Source organism: Schistocerca cancellata, chromosome 5, assembly GCF_023864275.1.
Source record: "Schistocerca cancellata isolate TAMUIC-IGC-003103 chromosome 5, iqSchCanc2.1, whole genome shotgun sequence".
Taxonomy (NCBI): domain Eukaryota; kingdom Metazoa; phylum Arthropoda; class Insecta; order Orthoptera; family Acrididae; genus Schistocerca; species Schistocerca cancellata.
The window spans coordinates 747376183-747400032 of record NC_064630.1 but is presented as its reverse complement, the minus strand read 5'-3'; positions in this window follow the sequence as shown (position 1 = coordinate 747400032).

Below are 23850 nucleotides of genomic sequence, written 5' to 3'. Positions count from 1 at the left end.
CCAATCTCTCCACTTTCATGAATGATGATGAAATGATGAGGACAACACAAACACCCAGGTAATTAGTCAAAGATACAAGATACTGGTACACCTGCCTAATATCGTGTAGGGCCAGTGCGAACACGCAGAAGTGCAGGAAGCAGGCCGCTGTGGCCGAGCGGTTCTAGGCGCTTCAGTCCAGGATCGCGCGACTGCTACGGTGGCAGGTTCGAATCCTGCCTCGGGCATGGATGTGTGTGATGTCCTTAGGCTAGTTAGGTTTATGAAGTCTAGGGACTGATGACCTAAGATGTTAAATCCCATAGTGCTCAGAACCATTTGAACCATTTGAGAAGTGCGGCAACACGAGGTGGCATGCACACGACTAATATTTGAAGTAGTGCTGGAGGGGACTGACGCTGTGAATCCTGCGGGACTGTCCATAAATCCGTAAGAGTTCAAGGTGTGGAGTTCTCTTCTGAGCAGCGAGTTGCAAGGCATCTCAGACGTGCTCAATAATGATCGTGTCTGGGAAGTCCGGTGGCCAGTGGAAGTGTTTAAACTCAGAAGAGTGTTCCTGGAGCCACACTGTAGCAATTCTGGTAGTGTGGGTCGGCCGCGGTGGTTTCGCGGTTCTAGGCGCGCAGTCCGGAACCGCGCGATTGCTACGGTCGCAGGTTCGAATCCTGCCTCGGACATGGATGTGTGTGATGTCCTTAGGTTAGTTAGGTTTAAGTAGTTCTACGTTCTAGGGGACTGATGACCACAGCTGTTAAGTCCCATAGTGCTCAGAGCCATTTGAACCATTTTGGTAGTGTGGGGTGCAGTATTTTTAAATGTCCAATAAATGGTTCAAATGGCTCTGAGCACTATGGGACTTAACTGCTGAGGTCATCAGTCCTCTAGAACTTAGAACTACTTAAACCTAACTACCCTAAGGACATCATACACATCCATGCCCGAGGCAGGATTCGAACCTGCGACCGTAGCGGTCGCGCGGTTCCAGACTGAAGCGCCTAGAACCACTCGGCCACATCGGCCGGCCTTTAATTGCCCAAGTCCGTTGGAATGCACAATGGACATGAATGGATGCAGGTGACTAGACAGGATGCTTAAGTATGTTTCTCTTCTCAGAGTCGTATCTAGATGTATCCGGGATCCCATATCATTCCAACTACAGATGCTCCACAACATTACAGAATCTCCTCCAGCTTTAATAGTAGTCTTCTAATATGCAGAATCCATGCATTCGTGATGTTTTGTAGAGAACTGTACACGTCCATCCGCTCGATACAATTTGAAACGTACCTCGTCTGAGCAGGCAACATGGTTCTAGCCATCACCAGTCTGATGTCGGTGTTAACAGGCGCAGACGATGTGTAAAATTTTATGTCATGCCGTCATCAAGGGTACACGAGTGGGCCTTCGGTTCCGAAGGTTCATATCGATGATAATTCGTAGAATGGTTTTCACACTGACACTTGGGCCAGCACTGAAATCTGCAACAATTTGCGAAAGGGTTGCACTTCTGTCACATTGAATGATTCTCTTTGGTCGTAATTTTTCCCATTCTTGCAGGAACTTTTACCGGCTGCAGCAATGTCGAAGATTTGATGTGTTACCTGATTACTGATATTCGTGGTACACTCGTGAAATGGTTGTAAGTAAGGAGACTAGGCCGGTGCTGCTCCACTCTCCATTTTTGCCAGATGTATCCAAGATGATGGCGATGAAGTCAACCAAGATAGTGCCTGTAGACGTCGCATCAGAGCATGACGTCATCCAATATGGCGTCCATGACGTCATCCAGGAAGATAGGTCAAGTGGGTTACCTCCACTAACATAACCCCTCCTTTCCCCCACCCCACCATGAAATGGAAGTTCAAATTCCACCAGGACAATGCAACACACTTCTACTAACCTAACAAAATGGTGAGAAAATAGGTCACCTCGGCTACCTCCAATAACCTAAGTTATCAGACCGCACCTCTTCCTAGGAACTGGTGGGAAGTATGAATTTTGGAGGGAAAATAGGTAAACTGGGTTATCTCTACTAACCTAATAAAATGACAGGAAAGAAAGGGCAGTTGGGCTACCTTCACTAACCTGTCATCCAACCGCCACCTCATCCTAGGAAATGGCAGTGATTCGACCTGCACTGGACACAAGCATTTATTTTGCTTGCACTATTTATTCAAACAATCAGAGGCAGTACCACCATCAAGTGTATTCTTCCTGGGGTCCAGAGTCCAGCTGACCTAGTACACAATATTGCCACCAGAGGGCGCTGCTGTCCATTCCTTGATGTAGTCCTAGATCGTGGAGAGGGAAATGGAGGGAAACAGTGTGGTCACCATGGGGTCCAAACTGACCTAGTACACAGTACAGCCACCAAAGGTAGCTGTCGTCTATTCTGTGATGTAACCCAAGATGGCTGTCTGGAGGGGAAAATAACCCAGCCAGCACTGGGCAGCTGGAGAGAGGAAGGAGTGTACTTTATTTTGGAACAATTTATTTAGAGATGTAATTTAGATAATATATTTTTCACACTGATACAAAACAAATGCTCTGATATGCTTTGGGTCACACTACACAGCCAACAGACCTACAAAATACTGGTAAATTACTGAAATAACGTTCTGCAGACACACAGACAACTCCTAAATAACAAAAATAATTTCAGTACACAGCACACAACATGCAAACTCCTGTTAAATTGTGCAGTACACTGATATGCAGACTAGAAAGCAGCTCGTAACTGTCCAAGTAACGCATTGTACAGCCAACAGAACTGTTTGCAAAATAATGCAACACACTCGCAAAAAATGTGTGCAAGCACCAATCGCCACCCTCAGTCCACTGGACAACACAGGAGACTACCACACCAGAAGTCAGGATGCATCAGCTGCTGCCAGGCAGTTCATACTGGGCACATGAGAAATTTCTATCGAAACACGTGATCACCTAGGCACTGTTGCTGACATGACCAGACAGGAGCAAAGACCTATTTGCTGAGTGCAGATAGTCCAAGAGCGCACGCGTGTCGACGCCGTCGCGAGCCACTGCTGGATACAGGCCAGCATGAGCCATCAGTCTCATGCTGCTACTGCCTACAGCGAGCAGGTGAATGTTGGGTCTATTTTCGGGTATACAGTTAGAGTTCTTCGAGTGTTATACTGACATTGCAGAACTCCAAGATGCACTCACACCAGTCCCATATGCGAGACGCCTCTGGAAAGCACATGTGTTTACCGTTGCTGACGCAATACCTGCAGATGCTGACGTAATAGATAGCATGGGGTGCATTGTTCCTAGCAATCCTAATAGGTCATGCGAGCTGCATCTAACCATGCACACGTACCTAGCATGGCTGACGTATCGCACGATATGTTCGTACTGCTATCAATATACACTCCTGGAAATTGAAATAAGAACACCGTGAATTCATTGTCCCAGGAAGGGGAAACTTTATTGACACATTCCTGGGGTCAGATACATCACATGACCACACTGACAGAACCACAGGCACATAGACACAGGCAAAAGAGCATGCACAATGTCGGCACTAGTACAGTGTATATCCACCTTTCGCAGCAATGCAGGCTGCTATTCTCCCATGGAGACGATCGTAGAGATGCTGGATGTAGTCCTGTGGAACGGCTTGCCATGCCTTTTCCACCTGGCGCCTCAGTTGGACCAGCGTTCGTGCTGGACGTGCAGACCGCGTGAGACGACGCTTCATCCAGTCCCAAACATGCCCAATGGGGGACAGATCCGGAGATCTTGCTGGCCAGGGTAGTTGACTTACACCTTCTAGAGCACGTTGGGTGGCACGGGATACATGCGGACGTGCATTGTCCTGTTGGAACAGCAAGTTCCCTTGCCGGTCTAGGAATGGTAGAACGATGGGTTCGATGACGGTTTGGATGTACCGTGCACTATTCAGTGTCCCCTCGACGATCACAAGTGGTGTACGGCCAGTGTAGGAGATCGCTCCCCACACCATGATGACGGGTGTTGGCCCTGTGTGCCTCGGTCGTATGCAGTCCTGATTGTGGCGCTCACCTGCACGGCGCCAAACACGCATACGACCATCATTGGCACCAAGGCAGAAGCGACTCTCATCGTTGAAGACGACACGTCTCCATTCGTCCCTCCATTCACGCCTGTCGCGACACCACTGGAGGCGGGCTGCACGATGTTGGGGCGTGAGCGGAAGACGGCCTAACGGTGTGCGGGACCGTAGCCCAGCTTCATGGAGACGGTTGCGAATGGTCCTCGCCGATACCCCAGGAGCAACAGTGTCCCTAATTTGCTGGGAAGTGGCGGTGCGGTCCCCTACGGCACTGCGTAGGATCCTAGGGTCTTGGCGTGCATCCGTGCGTCGCTGCGGTCCGGTCCCAGGTCGACGGGCACGTGCACCTTCCGCCGACCACTGGCGACAACATCGATGTACTGTGGAGACCTCACGCCCCACGTGTTGAGCAATTCGGCGGTACGTCCACCCGGCCTCCCGCATGCCCACTATACGCCCTCGCTCAAAGTCCGTCAACTGCACATACGGTTCACGTCCACGCTGTCGCGGCATGCTACCAGTGTTAAAGACTGCGATGGAGCTCCGTATGCCACGGCAAACCGGCTGACACTGACGGCGGCGGTGCACAAATGCTGCGCAACTAGCGCCATTAGACGGCCAACACCGCGTTTCCTGGTGTGTCCGCTGTGCCGTGCGTGTGATCATTGCTTGTACAGCCCTCTCGCAGTGTCCGGAGCAAGTATGGTGGGTCTGACACACCGGTGTCAATGTGTTTTTTTTTCCATTTCCAGGAGTGTACATCTCAGTAACATTAAACATCCTCACAGCAAAAACCCTGTGCAAGCTTCCAAAAACACCGTTAATCGTAAAAGCATTCTTGTTGTTAGGAAAGAGAGCATTCTCTATGCACAGATGGGGCGGGGCGGGAGGGGGGGGGGGGGATAAATCAGAACAATTATGCAACCAGGCTTCGAAGCACTGTCTTACAGAAGAGAAAAAAATGGCCGGAATTTTCGGTACCCTACAACTACAGGTCTGGAGATGTCCTAATGCCACAGTGGCAGATGAGTAGAAATCATCCCCACCAGAGAGGGACAGTCTGCTTCAACTTGTCTTTGAACACCTGCTTTCTCAGGACTTTCCATTCATACCTTGCTTCCATCTTGAATCAGTTTTTAGACATTCCTACATCCCGGCACAAAGGATGTCTTGTGAATGAATAGAGAATTATGATTGCATGTTTGTACAGATCAGCATATTGCACCAACAATTAAACCCTGAAAATGCACAACAGATTGATAAATATGGAAAGAGTCTTACTCATTTACACTGCTCTCACACTGAGGACAGGAACTTGAATATTAGAGTGCAAAATAGATATCCAACCCAGCAATATATCACTGTGTGCCGTGTCGATGTAGTAAACATACAATTCGTATCCTCTGACAGGTACACACTGCACAATAGGCCCATCTTTCAGGGCAGTCTTCCTGTACATGGTTCTTAAGGCAGCTCGGGCAGGACGGCAGCAACAGGGGCTGGCGGCTCTGGTGAGGGCTCAGGGGCTCCATGCACCGATGGTCTGTGCTGGACCCACAGAGCTGTCCGAGGGCACAAATTCCTCGACACAGCAGCTACCCTGACGACACTGTGCAGAACAGGATGATCGGCACTGGTTATCGGAACGGACGGCAGCAACATCTTCAACCTCCACCTGCAATGCGATGGGCTCTGAGGCGTCATGGCCGCAGAGGTCCACCACTTCTACCCAGGATTCCAACGTTAGTCGGCTGCCATAGAGACCTCATACTTGAGTGCCAGATCAATAATCTGGTCCAGAGTAGGATCATCGAGTCTGAGGGCATCGCACTGGAAAGTCATGTCTGGGGTGGCCTGGATGAGGTGGTTGTGGACCATGTCGTCCCATTACGATTCTTTGGAGACTCGTGTGTTGAAGTGACATTTCTGGCTGAGACGTTGCAGTTCCGCTGCCCACTGGTGATAGGGTTGGCCAGCCTTTTGTGACACTGGTAAAATTCGACATGGGCAGCCAACTTGTGGAACTGTCATTGGTAGTAAGCTGCAAGAACCTCACAAATGTGGGAGAAAGTCAAAGAATCCGTAGGCCGAGGCTGGAGTTTCTTCAAGAGAACATACACTTTGGTCTGGTTCCAGGACAAAATGTAGGAACGGCGAGCAGCGTCTTGTACAGCCTGGTGGATTTGATAATGCTGCTGGAGCCGCTTCTCGTGTGTTTCCCATTCTTCAGCATCCTCGATGAAAGCGGGGGTGGCGGAACCGGGTCGTTTTGCAAGAGTTCCATAAATAAACGTTTCTGTGTATCCTGAGATTTCTTGCAAAGCTGTTGAAAACCTTGTAGTAAGTTGTGCACACTTTGGACCAGCTGCTGAAGTAAAACTTCCGCCATGAAGAAGTCGTATGGAGGCACCAACTTGTAGCCACTTGTAACTGCAAATTCATAAATTTTCACAAACACAACTTTTATTTATGTAAGTTTACAAGCTTGATGGTTGAAGAACAAAAGAAAGGTAACAATAATGAGGCCTGTAAGAGTTTCCTAATTGAGGGAAACAGAAGTTCACTTCTAATTTTCCACAAAGGTTCGTGGTAACACACACATACTAGAAAAAGTCCAATTCAGAGACGAAGACGTAATCTTCCCCAGCCAAAGTCCACGAGTTCGGCTTCCAGAGTGAACTGAACTTTGGGGCAGTTCTAGGGTTTTGGTATAGTGATACTTCCTGCAGGCAGTGGCTCGAGCTTTCCCTGCAGGAAGTAGTGCTCAGAATGTCTGTTTCCGTTACCTTGTATGTAAATAGCCAGTGTTTACCATGGTGCTTTTAGTACGCCTTTGACAACTCCGTCCTCTGTGGTGTAATATGGGTTTCCATCCCTCAGGGGCAACCTTGGCTCTGAAATAACACACCTGTTTCTTGTTGTTCTTCACCGTCTGTTATTACATCACAAAATATTCAAATCTGTCACTATTCATCTATAAGGAGTGCTAACCTACTCGGTATGGGCGCATCTCGAAAAATCTTGTGCACTTGGATGGGCAAGGAATTGGCAAGCTCCATCCATTCACGAGACGTGGAATGTAGCGGTCTACTTCTGGTCGATTGCAGATTAAATTGGTAATGGTGCTGCAGGCAGGGGTGGTCAGTGACAGTATAAGAGATGTGTTTCAGTCTGTAATTTTAGCCTAAGACTGTGAAAATGCTTTGTGACTCCCGTCACCAGAGAAATAGATCGTAAGTTAAGCACTATGCTCGAAGTGTTAGAAATATGTAGTGCACTGTCTGATATACTTTGATGATGGATGTGTTCGAGAATTAACAGTGCATGGATGTACTGCAAAGTCATCTACCCACATTCGCAATGATACTTGCAAAGTGTGGAAACATACTGTCACATCATTGGTTGGTGTTGAAATTACTGTAAAATTGTTAAAATTGTTCACACAATCAGTTGTAATGCTTATTATTTCAGTGTATCGGGGGTGTCTTTTCTGTCCCGTCCATCCACTGGTGCGCTTTTTGTTACCACACAATGATTGACGGACATTACTTGTTTGAGGCCGGCCGCGGTGGTCTAGCGGTTCTAGGCGCTCAGTCGGGAACCGCGCGACTGCTACGGTCGCAGGTTCGAATCCTACCTCGGGCATGGATGTGTGTGATGTCCTTAGGTTAGTTAGGTTTAAGTAGTTTTGAGTTCTAGGGGACTGATGACCACAGATGTTTAGTCCCATAGTGCTTAGAGCCAACTACCGGGACAACAGCGAACTTGTTTGAGTTGGAGAAAGAGTGTTTGTGGAGGCACAACAGCTTCTGGGGACGTCTAGCACCGAAACTGTGATCGCTTACATGACTGCAATATGAGGAATCAGTCGAAACGGAACGTAGCCATTCTGTCACTGTGACAGATGAGTTTAAATGTAGAAGTTGTCCATCACTTTCGGACAGCAGTTGGGAACTCTTCACAACACCGTCAAACTCGTCGAGTTTCCTTATGTTGTTTTTTATTTAAAATCATCCAATGTGTGCAACTTGTTATGGTAGCCACAGTAACAAGATGATTGACACCGTGCAACGTCTAGTTTTCTGCGAGAGTCAGTGGGTCAGAACGTGTTCACGTCAGATTAGAACCTGACACATACCTCGAAGTCGTGACAGGAAAACAAAATGTATGGCAGTGTACAAAGCGTGTTACAGCAGAAAAGAGAACTATGTTTCAAACAACGACGCAGGGTCACAGGGAGCGCCTCTTGTGACTTACAGTATGGTCTGAGGGATATGATCACCCTCCTAGAGTATTGGTGATGGAACTTTAAACTGGTCTGTGCAGTTGATCAATACCTGTATATTTAATAGGATCACCACATGTGCTCGATGCCGGTATGTATATGGTATTTGTTGTCGATATGTGGGACAAGAGAGATGCGGTAAAAAAGTTATCGAGTTCTCTATTGGATGAAGTTAGTGGAGCTTTTAAACTTCGTAATTTATCTTTGGTGGATGGGACATAATAACGAGGATTGATTGTTGGGGTTATAACACTACCGTCTGCTACTGCTGTACCATAACCTTAAAGTTGTGGGCAGCTCGTGAAATAAAACTATCTTGTTAAAGCAATTATGGTATAAAGCAACAGAGCAGTGTTACCCTCTGAGAGGAATTTTGTTATGTTGACCGTGTGGTACCTAACGGAGGTGGCTTATCGAAAATGATAGAATTACGTAAATATTTGAACAGTAACAAACAAAATTTTGCGTATCTGCACTGTTCAACGGATAAAGAAAGCGGTCGCAAGCCTAACTAGGCAAGAGAATGATTAACATTCTCGTTCAAGAAAATAGTTATTAGTAACTTTAATGGATAAACACAACCTATACATTGTCACACGCGAGTGCAAGGAACTCTCACACATACATATGTTTACGGTAAGATTGAAACTAACAGTTAGAGAAACACAAACTATTAGCAGAATTATAACAGATACCGAAACACACTATTACTTTCAGGGCTTATACAAACTGAATGGTCTTTATAACGTTATTATTACTATTCACTGCAGAATCATTAATTGGATATAAGTTAAGTCTCTCTCAGTTAAATACTTTACTATTTAAAATGAAAGTTAATTGGAATCCACTAACAGGTTGCTTCTCACTATCATTTCAATAAAGAAATTATGGTTTTCATAATTAGTGGTCTTCCCATTACTTGTTACCTAGCATTAACACAATAGACAAACTATGGATCCTGTTATATTATTAATATGCACTTCCAATACACAAGAGAGACAAACACTTAGCAAACATGGGTATATAACGTTTCACGACTGCAGTTTTCTACTTTTACTACATTGAGAGACAAAATTAACATGTATGTAAGATACTGACTCACCTTCTGCGATTTACAACAGGCAGTAATGTGATCATTTACTAAGCAAAACTTTATAAGCCTCAGTCTTAAGAACTTTTAATTTGAAGTTGGCAACAACACGTTAATCAGCTGTTTTACTAGGAAAATTATTTTCAGTAAGCATCATTAACTTTAACTCACTCTCTTGCCACATTAACTTTAATTTTCTCTTTACTAGGTTCAAGAGGCATCAATTAGCAAAAACACTGGTCTTTAATGTTCTTTCTGTAGGGACACTCGGTAATCACTTAAGTTCAAACGGAGAGGAACCTGAGAGGTGTTATGATAAGGAAAAAAGGTAGGTACATAAATTCAGTTATAAGTTACCTTATATTTGTGCACACTAAAACATCCAATCAGCTGATCCTTCACTGTACATTATTATAGCATTCCGATACAGTGATTGCGCGGTGTGGTGGCAACTGCATGTTGGTAGGTGGATTTGCAGGCAGATTTGCTGGACTCTGTCTCTTCTTGGTAGCGATGATGAATACCAATTCCAGAATCGTTCCAGCTATTTATCCATCCATCCGAGGCATGGGAAAGTGGAAGAAAAAACCTCTCTCGGAACCAGCACAATATACATCATCAACATGGCAGTGCACAGTTTGGTAGCTCGTCCCCGACTCGTAGCTCGTCCCCGACTCGTAGCTCGTCCCCGACTGGTAGCTCATCCCCGACTGACTCTTGTTCCACCTTTTCTACCTAAGCCAACCACAATTTGCGCGCGCTACACAGTTCCGTTCCCGAGGGGAACCACAACAACTTTTACATACGGTATGACTAAGAACCCTAAGTGAGGATCAGCAGTTTACATAACAGCAACCAAACACATTAAATAAAACAGCACATTTGCACATATTGACATTTCTACAAAAAATTATTCACACAGAAATTACAGTTATATATAGTAAGTTTTGTTCCCTCCAAATGGGACAAAGAATTTAAATGACAGATGTACTACATTGCATAGAATCAGACCATGACATCAAAGTTTTACCAAGAAAGCAGTATACAATTTTGTGTTATCTATTCAATCAAACACATTTACAGATACTCAATGTTATAACATTAAATAAAACAAAAGCAAAATAAATCCACACAGCAGAAGAGGTATGGTGTTACAGGGTGACGGAGATGAATGGGCCCTGAGGGACGTGTATCTATAGTACCTGCTTGTATTTTGGAGAAGCACCACAATGCAGTAGCAAAATGCATGGCCTTCCCCCCGTCTCCGACTGTCTTTTATAGTACCTCGTGTTGCAGGAACACCCGTCGTTTCCGTCGAATGGTAAAAACACTGTTCTGTCACAGTGACTCAGCTTCGCCTGTTTTTAGACAGGTTGCAGAAGGTGGTAGATACGGTTTTCCTCCAACCCCTACTCAGTTGTGACTTACTTTGGAACGATCACGTGCACAATGCTGCAGGGATGGTGGCAAAGAGTCTGAAGGGCCAGTTGCAGGATGCATAGGGGCTACCTAAAACGAGGCGGGAATTTTATTTTAGCAGATTTGTTCGAGAAAGGTGACTTGTTTCGAGATATGAGAGTGCCAGAAATATGACTCACTTGTGGCTGTAATCATTAAAAGACTTCTCCGTAGGTCCCAATGCTAGTAGGTGGTTGAATGAAAAGACTTGATTCCAAATCATAGACATCATTTCAAGCGGATAGAGTAGCACTAGAGATCTGAAATCCTAGTGTACATTTCTTACGACCTCAATCAGCACACCATCATCTACTGTTTGTGATCCTTCTCAATCAGTCATCGCCTAAAACTCAGTGCATATATCACAGAACCTCTGAGATGATATCGACACAGAATACGTTACATATACTGGAGAAATACGTAGTGGCGACGGAGTGAGGGGTTGCAAACAACGGTTTAATATCACGTTCCTTAGCCAAATAACTTTCCAAATACTGTGATTTTATGACGAGGTTGCATTGTGGGCCACGTGTAACTGGAATTCTGGTCTGATAATATACACTCCAGCGATCATTGTCTCGATATTTTTCTGGAAAAACCACGTGATTCGTAAGTAGTGCCATGTTGTTATCAACGGAGAGACGTCTACAGACGTTAAAGTAACCTCTGGTGTGCCACAGGGGAGTGTTATGGGACCATTGCTTTTCACAATATATATAAATGACCTAGTAGATAGTGTCGGAAGTTCCATGCGGCTTTTCGCGGATGATGCTGTAGTATACAGAGAAGTTGCAGCATTAGAAAATTGTAGCGAAATGCAGGAAGATCTGCAGCGGATAGGCACTTGGTGCAGGGAGTGGCAACTGACCCTTAACATAGACAAATGTAATGTATTGCGAATACATAGAAAGAAGGATCCTTTATTGTATGATTATATGATAGCGGAACAAACACTGGTAGCAGTTACTTCTGTAAAATATCTGGGAGTATGCGTACGGAACGATTTGAAGTGGAATGATCATATAAAATTAATTGTTGGTAAGGCGGGTACCAGGTTGAGATTCATTGGGAGAGTCCTTAGAAAATGTAGTCCATCAACAAAGGAGGTGGCTTACAAAACAATCGTTCGACCTATACTTGAGTATTGCTCATCAGTGTGGGATCCGTACCAGATCGGGTTGACGGAGGAGATAGAGAAGATTCAAAGAAGAGCGGCGCGTTTCGTCACAGGGTTAGTTGGTAACCGTGATAGCGTTACGGAGATGTTTAACAAACTCAAGTGGCGGACTCTGCAAGAGAGGCGCTCTGCATCGCGGTGTAGCTTGCTCGCCAGGTTTCGAGAGGGTGCGTTTCTGGATGAGGTATTGAATATATTGCTTCCCCCTACTTATACCTCCCGAGGAGATCACGAATGTAAAATTAGAGAGATTAGAGCGCGCACAGAGGCTTTCACACAGTCGTTCTTCCCGCGAACCATACGCGACTGGAACAGGAAAGGGAGGTAATGACAGTGGCACGTAAAGTGCCCTCCGCCACACACCGTTGGGTGGCTTGCGGAGTATAAATGTAGATGTAGATGTAGAGGTGGATTTATAAAGCCGGTATAGCTTGTAACATGGATACTTGTGTACACCTGTAGAACCAAGACCGCTTGTGCCAGTAACATACAGTAGTTGTTGGAATCGGATTTTTTTTAACATATGACGATTTGTAAGATGATTAAACCTCTCTTTCTAAGACATGGTGGTAGCACTCTCAAGAAAAACTTATGATTCATGTCCACTCATCGTTGATTTTCGGTCAGTATTATTTCGTATCGCTAGCGACGAAGTATTATACCTAGTAGTAGGGGGTGAGTGATGGGTTCGCCTTGAGCACCAGGCTTATAAAGTATGTGTTAGTGTTCTGACATGTGCAACGGCAGGAAGGTATGGATTTGATGTCGAGTACAGTGATATCAAAGAAAAAAGAGTGTCAAGTCATAAGAATGTTATTGATATTTCTATTTCCACAGCCACAGCCATCAACATGGTGTATTTCCGATACGTCGCTCCTGCTTGAATATTAGTTCAACTGAGACGATAACCGTACCATTTAGTTGTAAGTAAAGGGATAAAATATATATGTGACCGATTTCTTAGGATGATGAGTCTACCTGTGCGTGCTTGGCGTGCAGCGCCGGTGACCTGTGCGGAGATGATTCACGTTTCCCATTAATGGTAGGAGCTGTCCGAATGGAGAGGCTGTTGGAGTGTAAGAATATAAATGACTTAACCGTGTTGTCCTCTAGACGACCGAATAGTGAACTAATCTTTACTATGTCTTGGATAGCTTTTGTGATCGCGTGGATATTTGAGATGATTGAATATGGAGGTGTGTTTCCACTGGATCGTTATTCCCTCCCATGTAAATTGTTCAGTTGACTGCTTCTGCACATTACACGCCTTTATTTAGTTTAGAGAATATCGATTGTGGTGTCTGCATCTAGCATGTGGAACACACGTTCGCCAGTTTTCTAGACATGAGAAACACCTTAGTCAACCTTGTAAATCATAAGGATTATTTGGAATCTGCTACATCACCGATATCAGTATTCGTGCGAGGAAATATGAGTTTCCTCTATTTTCTTTCGAGTTTCCACGTAAATGTCATTGCAGACGTGGCAAGTTTCTAGTTAGTCAGTGGTTTGAATCACTCCCCACCTAGCTAAAATTTCGGGTTTGTACAGAAATAATTTCCAGTTTATATCTTCGGAATTATGTCGCGTCAGTGATCGGTAGGGTACTGCTGCGTGCTTGATATGGAAAGGTACCGCTAAAATCTTGTAATATTATGACAAACCATGAGAAAATACATGTGTTCTTGTAATCCAAGTGTCTGTAGATGGGTGTAGAAAAAGCAAGAAAGCAGGTCCGGACCAGAAACAGTAACGCGTTTGTGCCGAGGGGGAACAGTTCTGACAGTGACTTTGGTCTTCTGAGGGCGCTCTGGTCACCCCAACCGACCCCACAGGGAAATGTCTAATGCTTTGAGGAGAGTATACATAGCTGTCTATCTTTGGGTATATGTATGAATGATGTAAAACGGCTGATTTTGTATTGTGCAGGATACTATTTGTAATTTTGCAACATTGACACAGTACGCGATGATATACAGTATTTCTGGGTTGGAGATCAGTTCCGCACTCTGATATTCAAGCTCCTGTCCTCAGGTTGAGAGCAGTATATTTGAGTAAGAGTCTTTCCATATTTGATGATCTGTACACTGTTTTGCAGGGTTTAATTGTCGGTGCAGTATGGTGATCTGTACATAATACAATCATAATTCTCTGTTCATTCACAAGACATCCTTTGAGCTGGGACGTAAGAGCATCTGCAAACTGATTCGAAAAAGATGGAGGCAAGGTATGTAAGGAAAGTTCTGGGAAAACAGGTGTTCAAAGACAAGTTTCGAACTCTGTTTGCATAATTGTTCTGATTTCTCCCCCCTCCCCCCCCCCCCCCCCTCTGTTCTTAGAGGTTGCTCTCTCACCAAACAACAAGAATGCTTTTATGAATAACAGTGTTTTAACTAGCGTTCACAGGCTTTTAGCGGTGAGAACACATAACATTTCTGAGAAGTATATTGATAGCAGGATGAACATTTCGCACGATGCGTCAGCCATGCTGGGTATGCGTGGATGGCTAGATGCAGCTCACATGTCCCGTCAGGATCGCTATGAACAATGCACCCTGTGCTATTCTGTAAATTCTGTAAGTATCTGCAGAAATCGCATCAAACACACATGCTGCCCAGAGGCGTCTCGCGTATGGGACAGTGAAAGCGCGTCTTGGTGTTCTGTGACATCATTATAAGACTCGAAGAACTTTAACTGTGTGGTGTCACCGCCAGACACCACAGTTGCTAGGTGGTAGCCTTTAAATCGGCCGCGGTTCGTTAGTATACGTCGGAACTGCGTGTCGCCACTGTCAGTGATTGCAGACCGAGCGCCGCCACACGGCTGGTCTAGAGAGACTTCCTAGCACTCGCCCCAATTGTACAGCCGACTTTGCTAGCGATGGTTCACTGACAAAATACTCTCTCATTTGCCGAGACGATACTCAGCATAGTCTTCAGCTATGTCATTTGCTACGACCTAGCAAGGCGCCATGTTCAGTTATTATTGATATTATGAATAATGTACCGTCAAGAGCGACGTTCACCATTAATGGATTAAAGTTAAGTATTCCACCAGCTACGTCCGTTTTTTCTAAAGTCTAATTTCCTTGTCCTGATCCAGACCTCACGCCAGCCTGCGTGAGCTAAAACGCGTGCCTTTCGGCTGCCTCTAGTAAACCGGTGTTGACTCTCCTGCCAACCCACAACAAACTGTACACCCAAAAATAGACCCCACTTCCACCTGCTCGCTGTAGGCAGCAGCAGCGTGAGAGCGATGGCTCGCACTGGCCTGCGTGCAGCGGTGGCTAGTGACGGCGTGGACATGTGCGCGCCCTTGGAGTGTATGCGCTCTGCAAATAGGTCTTCAGTTACATCCGGTCGAGTCGGCAATTGTGCTCACGTCATCACGTATTTCGAGAGGAATTTCTCAGGTGTCAAGCATAAAAAGGACGCCACCGCCTCGTGCTTGAGAGACATGAAAAGGCACCTGTACCTGGCTTGGCAGCTGCCAGTGCGTCCTGACTCCTGGGAGCATATGTGGTAGCCTCCTGTGTTGTCCAGTGGACAGGGGGCAGCGGGCGGTGCCCGCGCACATTGTTTGCATGTCTGTTGCATTATTTTGTGAGCGGGTCTGTAGGCGTGCAATGCATTATTTGCACAGTTTACAACTTGGTTTTGTGGTGTCACCGCCAGACACCACACTTGCTAGGTGGTAGCCTTTAAATCGGCCGCGGTCCGTTAATATACGTCGGACCCACGTGTCGCCACTGTCAGTGATTGCAGACCGAGCGCCGCCACACGGCAGGTCTAGAGAGACTTCCTAGCACTCGCCCCAGTTGTACAGCCGACTTTGCTAGCGATGGTTCACTGACAAAATACGCTCTCATTTGCCGAGGCGATACTCAGCATAGCCTTCAGCTATGTCATTTGCTACGACCTAGCAAGGCGCCATGTTCAGTTATTATTGATATTATGAATAATGTACCGTCAAGAGCGACGTTCACCATTAATGGATTAAAGTTAAGTATTCCACCAGCTACGTACGTTTTTTGCTAGTATAATTTCCTTGACCTGTTCCAGACCTCACGCCAGCCTGCGTGAGCTAAACCGCGTGCCTTTCGGCTTCCTCATAGTGGGTTGGCTGTCTTGCCAATCCACAACAGGTTTCATGTCTCCACATCAGTGTACTGCATTATTTAGTTGGAGTTTGCATGTCTATGTGCTGTGTACTGAAATTATGTCGGTAATTTAGGAGTTGTTTGTGTGTCTGCAGAGCATTATTTCAATAATTTACGAGTAGTTTACAGGTGTGTAAGCTGTGTGGTGTGACCCAAAGCATGTTGTAGAGTGTGTTTTGTATAAGTGTGACAAACATACTATCTAAATTCATCCCTAATAAAGCTGCGTTTGGTCTGGCGCCGTGGTCGGCAAGAATGGACTACTGACAAACAGGTCGCATTGTGTTCAGCAGCGAATCGCAGTTATGCACTACCCTGGATGACTATGGTCGCCAAATATGCTGGCCACCTGAGTAGTCGTCCCATTCTTCCAAGGTTTAGGTGATGCACAGCAGTCTTACTCCTGGCATCGTAGTCTGGCGAGTCATCTTCTGGTCAAGGCTGGCGGATGCCTGAAGGCAACAGTACCTCACAGACATGGTGCGTCCTCATTTCCGTCTCTCACGGCACAGTATAGTAGTAGAATTTTCCAGCAGCACAATGCTCGCCGACAAATAGCACGTGTCTCTATGAATAGAATGTGTGATGTTGAGGTACTCCGGTAGCCAGCAAGATCCTTTGATCTGTTCCCGATAGAGCACGTGTTCAAACTGGCTAGGACGTCAGTTCCGTCCCAGCTCCGGTATCGAGTGCGGGTTACAACAGTTACGGGCCAGATTGCCTCAGGAGTCTCAGCCGAAGCGTCCAGACCAGACGGGGTGCATCGTCATAGTGTCAGGTTGGCTCATATTGCCATCCTGTTTGTAAATCTGAGTCGGTATTGTATTCACTGAAATAACATCACATATCGTCGCAACCCACCAAGTTTCTTTTCGATTCGTCCCCCTCTTCTGGATGCCACGCTATTTTTGTCGGGCAGAGTAGATCCACAGAGAAGACATGATGCGAGAGTGGAACTTTTTTTTGAGGCGAATGAGAGACTAATGGCTTCATAACTGGTTTCTACTTCTTACCAAGTCGACATCAAATGATCTGAATATGTAAAATAGTTACTCCTCAAATTACGTCCGAACCGGTCGAGGGAAGCGCAACACATTGTAAGTTATGATACCATTTGTGTGACTTGCTGCTGAAAAATTTAATTAAACAAAAAACTATATCAAACTCCTGGTTTGTAAAAAGGTTTGTTGGAGGTTTTCCTGAGCTGTAAGTCAAATGCCAGAATTAGAGGTACCCTCCCAAATATTTCTAGTTGGGACCATGGCTAAACCACTACCAGTTCTCTCATTATTCAACTGGAAGGACTGCATTCCACAACCGTGTCGATATGAAAGATCTTACTTTATCCTATGGGGTAGAAACTTTAAAACTTATACTCTTTTAACTATCAGCTCTCATCAAACGCATAATGCCAAAAGAAAACATAAACACGCCAACTATACTGTAACACATAACATAAACTCTTTACTGAAAACTGGAAAGCTCAAAAACTTCACAAATGAACTGGACAGACGTAACATCATAACAGCAGGACTCCAAGAAATTATAAATACAACAGAATATCCATTTGAATCTCAATATTATAGAATGTACAAAGGAAAACCAGGACATAGAGTTATGAAACAGTGCCCACAATTCGGAACAGAATTTATGGTAAATCTGAAAATGATAGATTCAATAACTGATTTTAAAGCTCCATGAATCGCAACTTTAACTATGAAAACCACAAACAAGATCTATACTACCATAAACGCCCATGCCTCTAGCAATTGGAAAAATTTCCCAACGAGAACTATGGTAGAAGTGGAAAACGTCTGGGATCTTTTGGATCAGACTCTAAATCAAATCAATAAAAACAATGTAAAGATCTTAATGAGGGGCTTTAATGCACAAATGGGAAAGGAAAAGAAGTACAGCGATATAATTGCAAAATGGGCTCCATACAAAAAAACGAATAGAAGCGGATAAAAACCCACTTAAATTTGCAGAACACATGGATTCATATCTAAATCTGCGTAGTTTAACAGGAGACCAAGCAAACTTATGATATGGAAACATCCTGATTGTACATGAAGAGAGTGGCAACAGGACCATTTCTGCATGGAAAAATTCTTTCATAAAGAAGTTCGAAACGGTAAAGTGCTGAGAGGAACAGACAAAAAAATGGTTCAAATGGCTCTGAGCACTATGGGAGTTAATATCTATGGTCATCAGTCCCCTAGAACTTAGAACTACTTAAACCTAACTAACCTAAGGACATCACAAACACCCAGTCATGACGAGACAGAGAAAATCCCCGACCCCGCCGAGAATCGAACCCGGGAACCCGGGCGTGGGAAGCGAGAAAGCTACAGCACGACCACGAGCTGCGGACAGGAACAGACACACATTCAGATCATTATTTGGTCGAATCAGAATGAGCTTCACTTCATTAAGGAAAAAAAGACAGAGAGCAACTGGAAATAAAACAAAGTATGACCCACATAAATTAATCAAAAACGACAAATATGAGAAATACACACAAAATATCATAGTAGCCGTTATTCTTGAGGAACTATTGCCAATTTTAAAACAACATGCAGAAGAATCGGCCCCAGTAATTCAACGTAAAAAATATCCAGGCTGGACAACGGAATGTGATAAAATTCATGATGAAAGACATCAAGTTTGGACAAAATTTAAAACTCACAAAACAGAAGAAAATGCAACTAACTTCAAAAGCATCAGAAAAAGTCTCTCAAGTTACTGAAAAAGGAAGCGGCACTATCAAAAAGATCCACTGAGTTCCATTGAAAAAAACTACTGCAAAACCAGTTCCAGAGAGTATTTCAAAGCGTTTGATAAACAATTACGCAATTATAGTACAATCCTCCCACTCTATTGCTGAGCAATAAAAATGGGAGAATGGCCAATAATTACAAGGAAAACGTAGAAATCATGGCAGAATTATCCAACAAGTTCCTTATCTGTGATGAGCCTGTAAAACTTTTAACAACAGACACAAGCACCCCTGTAAAAAATAAACCAGAAAATACAAACCCACCTACAGTACAAGAAATACAAATTGCACTTAAAGAAATAAGAAGCTACCAAGTGTGATGAAAATCAAGCGTTTGCAGAAATGTGGAAGTATGCTGGTAAAACAACTCAGACATATTACTTCACAAAAAATTCGGTCGACAGAAAATTTTTAAGAAGAATGGAGCGCAGCTATAGTGAACCCACTACATAAGAAAGGAGACAAAAGTGATCGAGACACATATCAAGGAATCTCGCTCTTGGACTGTACCTACAAGATTTTTTCCAAAACATTACACAATAGGATCAAAGAGCAATTGGATAAGGAACTGTGGGCATACCAAGGAGGCTTCATACCTTGGAGAAACTGTGTCGAACCAATAACTACTATGAAATTAATCATGGCTCGCTACCCCAAATGGAACAAGTCTCTCTCAATTACATTTATATGTTGAAAGAAAGCATATAAATCCATCCATGGACCCTGACTGTTAAAAATTTTGAGACATTTCGAACTCCACGCAAAAATTAATTAAACTGACAAAACTACCTTAACTAGTACAACTCGAAAATTAAGTTTAGAGGGAAACTTTCTGAATCATTCGTGGTAAAAGTAAGTTTAAAGCAAGGGGAAACGCCTGTCAGCATTCTTTTTTAATTGTGCCTTTGAATATATAATGAGGTAATGGTACAAGGACAATGGAAAGAAGATTAACGTCGGAACACTGAAGGATGACATGAACTGTTTAGGATTCGCTGATGACCTTGCTCTTCTAGCCAGCAGCATTCAAAATCCAAACAACAAACACAATGAAACTTCCTGGTAGATTAAAACTGTGTGCCGGACCGAGACTGGAACTCGGGACCTTGGCCTTTCGCGGACAAGTGCTGGTAAAGCACATGCCCGCGAAAGGCAAAGGTCCCGAGTTCGAGTTTCGGTCCGGCACACAGTTTTAATCTGCCAGGTAGTTTCATATCAGCGCACACTCCGCTGCAGAGTGGAAATCTCATTCTGGGAACAAATACAATATTGACAGGAAATAGCCCAGATTATTGGCCTTAAATATTTTTGAAGAAACAGAAATAATGCAGAGTGAACAAAATTAGAATTGAAGAACACAACACAAAAATTGTTGCAAGTTTAAATACTCGGGAGACAAAATAAGAAACAGCCTGAATGAGAAACTATCATGACAGAGTAAAATAAGCGAACTGATTGAAACACGTCATGTTACCACGAACACGTATAACAAAAAATGTCTCTCAGTAGCCACAAAACTGAAACACTACAAAACAGTCACAAGGCCGCAAATAACGTATGCTACAGAAACTACATTTAAAACAACCAACACTGTAGCAATAGACAGATTACTCAAAATAAAAAGGGTATTCAGAACATGTATAAATAAAAAAATACCAAAAAGACAGAGTTTGGCCGGCCGTTGTGGTCGAGCGGTTCCAGGAGCTTCAGCTTCGAACAGCGCCGCTGCTATGGTCGCAGGTTCGGATCCTGTCTCGGGTATGGATGTGTCTGATGTCCTCAGGTTAGTTAGGTTTAAGTCGTTGTAAGTCTAGGGGACTGATGACCTCAGATGTTAAGTCCCATAGTGCTTAGAGCCATTTGAACCATTTGAACAGAGTTTGGAGAACAGCTTCAAATGAAACAGTTTACAAAGAAATAGAACCTGTGACAAGTACAATAGGAAAGAAACTGATCCCTTTCCTAAGACATACACACTTGAAGAGGACAAAAGCAAACAGAAGTAGCATGAGAATAGTAAGAGCGGCATTATATGGATCACAGGGATCAAGGAGGACATGATGAAATTAGACATTACGATGTAGGATTTGAAAGGCAAGACAGACAAGCTCAAGATACTTCAGGACAAACATATCACACTGCCAATAAAAATTTACAAACAGAATGGGAAGGGTCATTTCGGATGAGGTTAGAATGGCACGATCAGAAAGAATTGCGCCAACAAAAAACAGAAGAACCTAATTATAATACTGGCTAAAGTGGTCCAATGTATATCATAAAATAAATGAATAAATCATCTGTTGAAAGACCGATAGTCCTGAGTGCTTGCCTCCATTTATTTTAATTAATTCGAATCGTAAGTATGTACATATTTAATGCACGATTATCTAAGTATGAAGGTACTAGGACAGTTATGACGTTCAGTGGAGGGGATGACAGTGGCTGACTACTGCTTGCCTCTGTATCTAGTTGCACTGGGTAACAAGAGGTGGTGGGTCTTTCTTTCTGTTGAGTTAAATCTAGGGAACTGTTTGTGTTGCCGCTGTACGGGGAGAGAAAAGCTACTTAAAGAGTTACGCAGCGCCTCTTAAATAGCCGCAGTTCTGAAAAGGCGGCAGCGCCAGGTTGCAAAGACAATGGCACGGATCGCACAGGGACCGGTCGCCGCTTTCATGAGGGAGAATTGAGGAAGACCGTACCACGGAGGAGTCATCCAGTCACGAGCTGTGCCCTGCTGTCAACACAGTAAGGTGTAATGTTCTCAGTGCTAGCTGCAGAGCTTTTAACAATTTTCAGACCTGTTGCACGACAGGCCAGAGGGCCTGGAAGTAGTTCTCTACCAGAAGAGAAACTTCTTCAAAATCTCCTGGTATTTGCAGGCCTGTTTTGAGAGAGCCGTTTTTGAGAGGATTTTAAGACTTTCCTCCACAGAGACTGAAATAGGCCAGCACTGCTGGGTGCCGGCAATTTCTCGCCATTACAGTCGCTATATTTTTTGAACTGCTAGATTTCTAACACTAGGTGACTTTCCACACACATTAAAAACAAGCGTCGCTATAGGCAATCAGATGATGACTTCATATGTACCATGGTCGACAGTAATCTTTTACGCCAAGCCACTGTGTTGGGGGAGTGATTTTTGCCGCACTCATGGGGGGGGGGGGGCTTGACTGTGTCCCAAAATATGATTATTCGACTGACAAGGAGAAATCCTTTTTCCTGTCAATCTGTAGTTAGAATTTTCCTAGGTGCTCCACGTGGAGAGTCGTCTGGTGGATTAAGTTTTGGGAGAAGATACAGGAGAGTCCATCTGGGAATGGCGTTGGTGTGATGATTGAGAAGATTATCTAGGGATGAAAAATAAGAGACGAGGTACTGGCAGAATTAAAGCCCTGTGAAAACGGGCAGTGACTCGAGCTTGGGTAGCTCAGTCGGTAGAGCACTTGCTCTTGAAAGACAAAGTTGCATAGTTCGAGTCTCGGTCCAGCGCACAGTTTTAATCTGCCATAAAGTCTCATATCAGTGCACACTCAGCCGCAGAGTGAAAATTTCATGCTGGAAGAAGTTCAGCGTCTCATTAGTTCAGTTTCTCATTAGTTCTTCGTTTAATAAAACATCAAAGAATAATGAATGTTTTTCATCATTTTAAAAATAAAGTTCACTTTCATTCTGAAGTTTATTTAGGAGCTAATGTTCGTATTGGTAAGGGGCAGGTGGGCAAGGCTTCTAGCTAACATCTGATTTCATTCAAGGGTAATGCTATAAGAAAGGTTGGAAACCACTGACTGCATCACTTATAAAAATGTCTCCACCAACATCCTTCCTATTAATAGCGTCTTGTTGTCGGTGATACAAACATTGCAATAAATAGAAAATCAAGTGTAGTCTTAGAAAAATTGGCTAATAAAATATTTGTGGACATTAATCACTGGTTCCTAGCCAATTATTTGTCATTAAACTTTGAAAAAACACACTACATGCAGTTCAGAACTTGTAAGGGGCGTCCCACGAGTATATGGCTAACATACGATGACAACCACATAGAAGAAGTGGACAGTGTTAAATTCTTGGGCTTACAGATTGATAATAAATTCAACTGGGAGGGGCACACCACAGAAATGCTGAAGCGTCTTAACATATCTCTATTTGCAATGCGAATTGTGTCAGACATAGGGGATATAAAAATGTAAAGGCTGGCATACTATGCTTACTTTCAGTCCATAATGTCATATGGGATTATTTTTTGGGGTAATTCATAAAGTCAAGCTCAAGTTTTCCTGCCACAAAAACGTGCAGTAAGATTTATATGTGGTGTGAACTCAAGAACATCCTGCAGAAGCCTCTTAAGGGAACTAGATATTCTAATTACTGCTTCCCAATATATTTATCCCTTAATGAAATTTGTCATTAAAAATATATCACTTTTTCAAACCAACAGCTGAATTCATGGAATCAATACTATAAATAAGAACAATCTTCACAAGGATTTAAAGTCACTTACTCTTGTACAAAAATGTGTGCATTATTCAGGAACAAACATTTTCAATAACTTGCTAGCAGCCATAAAAAAGCTTAACAACTTATGAAATTCAGATTAAGAAAAGCCTAAAGGGTTTATTAGTGGTCAAATCTTTCTATTCCATTGATAAATTTCTCAGTAGAACTGATTGGTGTGTGTATAAGAACAATATAACTTCTGCACCATTTCAGTGCAGTAATTTGTTCATTGAGATAAGTGTGCGTGTGTTAGTGTGTGTGTGTATGTGTGTGTGTGTGTGTGTGTGTAAGTACAATCTAACTTCTGTACCATTTCAGTGCAGTAATGTGTTCATTGTAAATAATTATTGT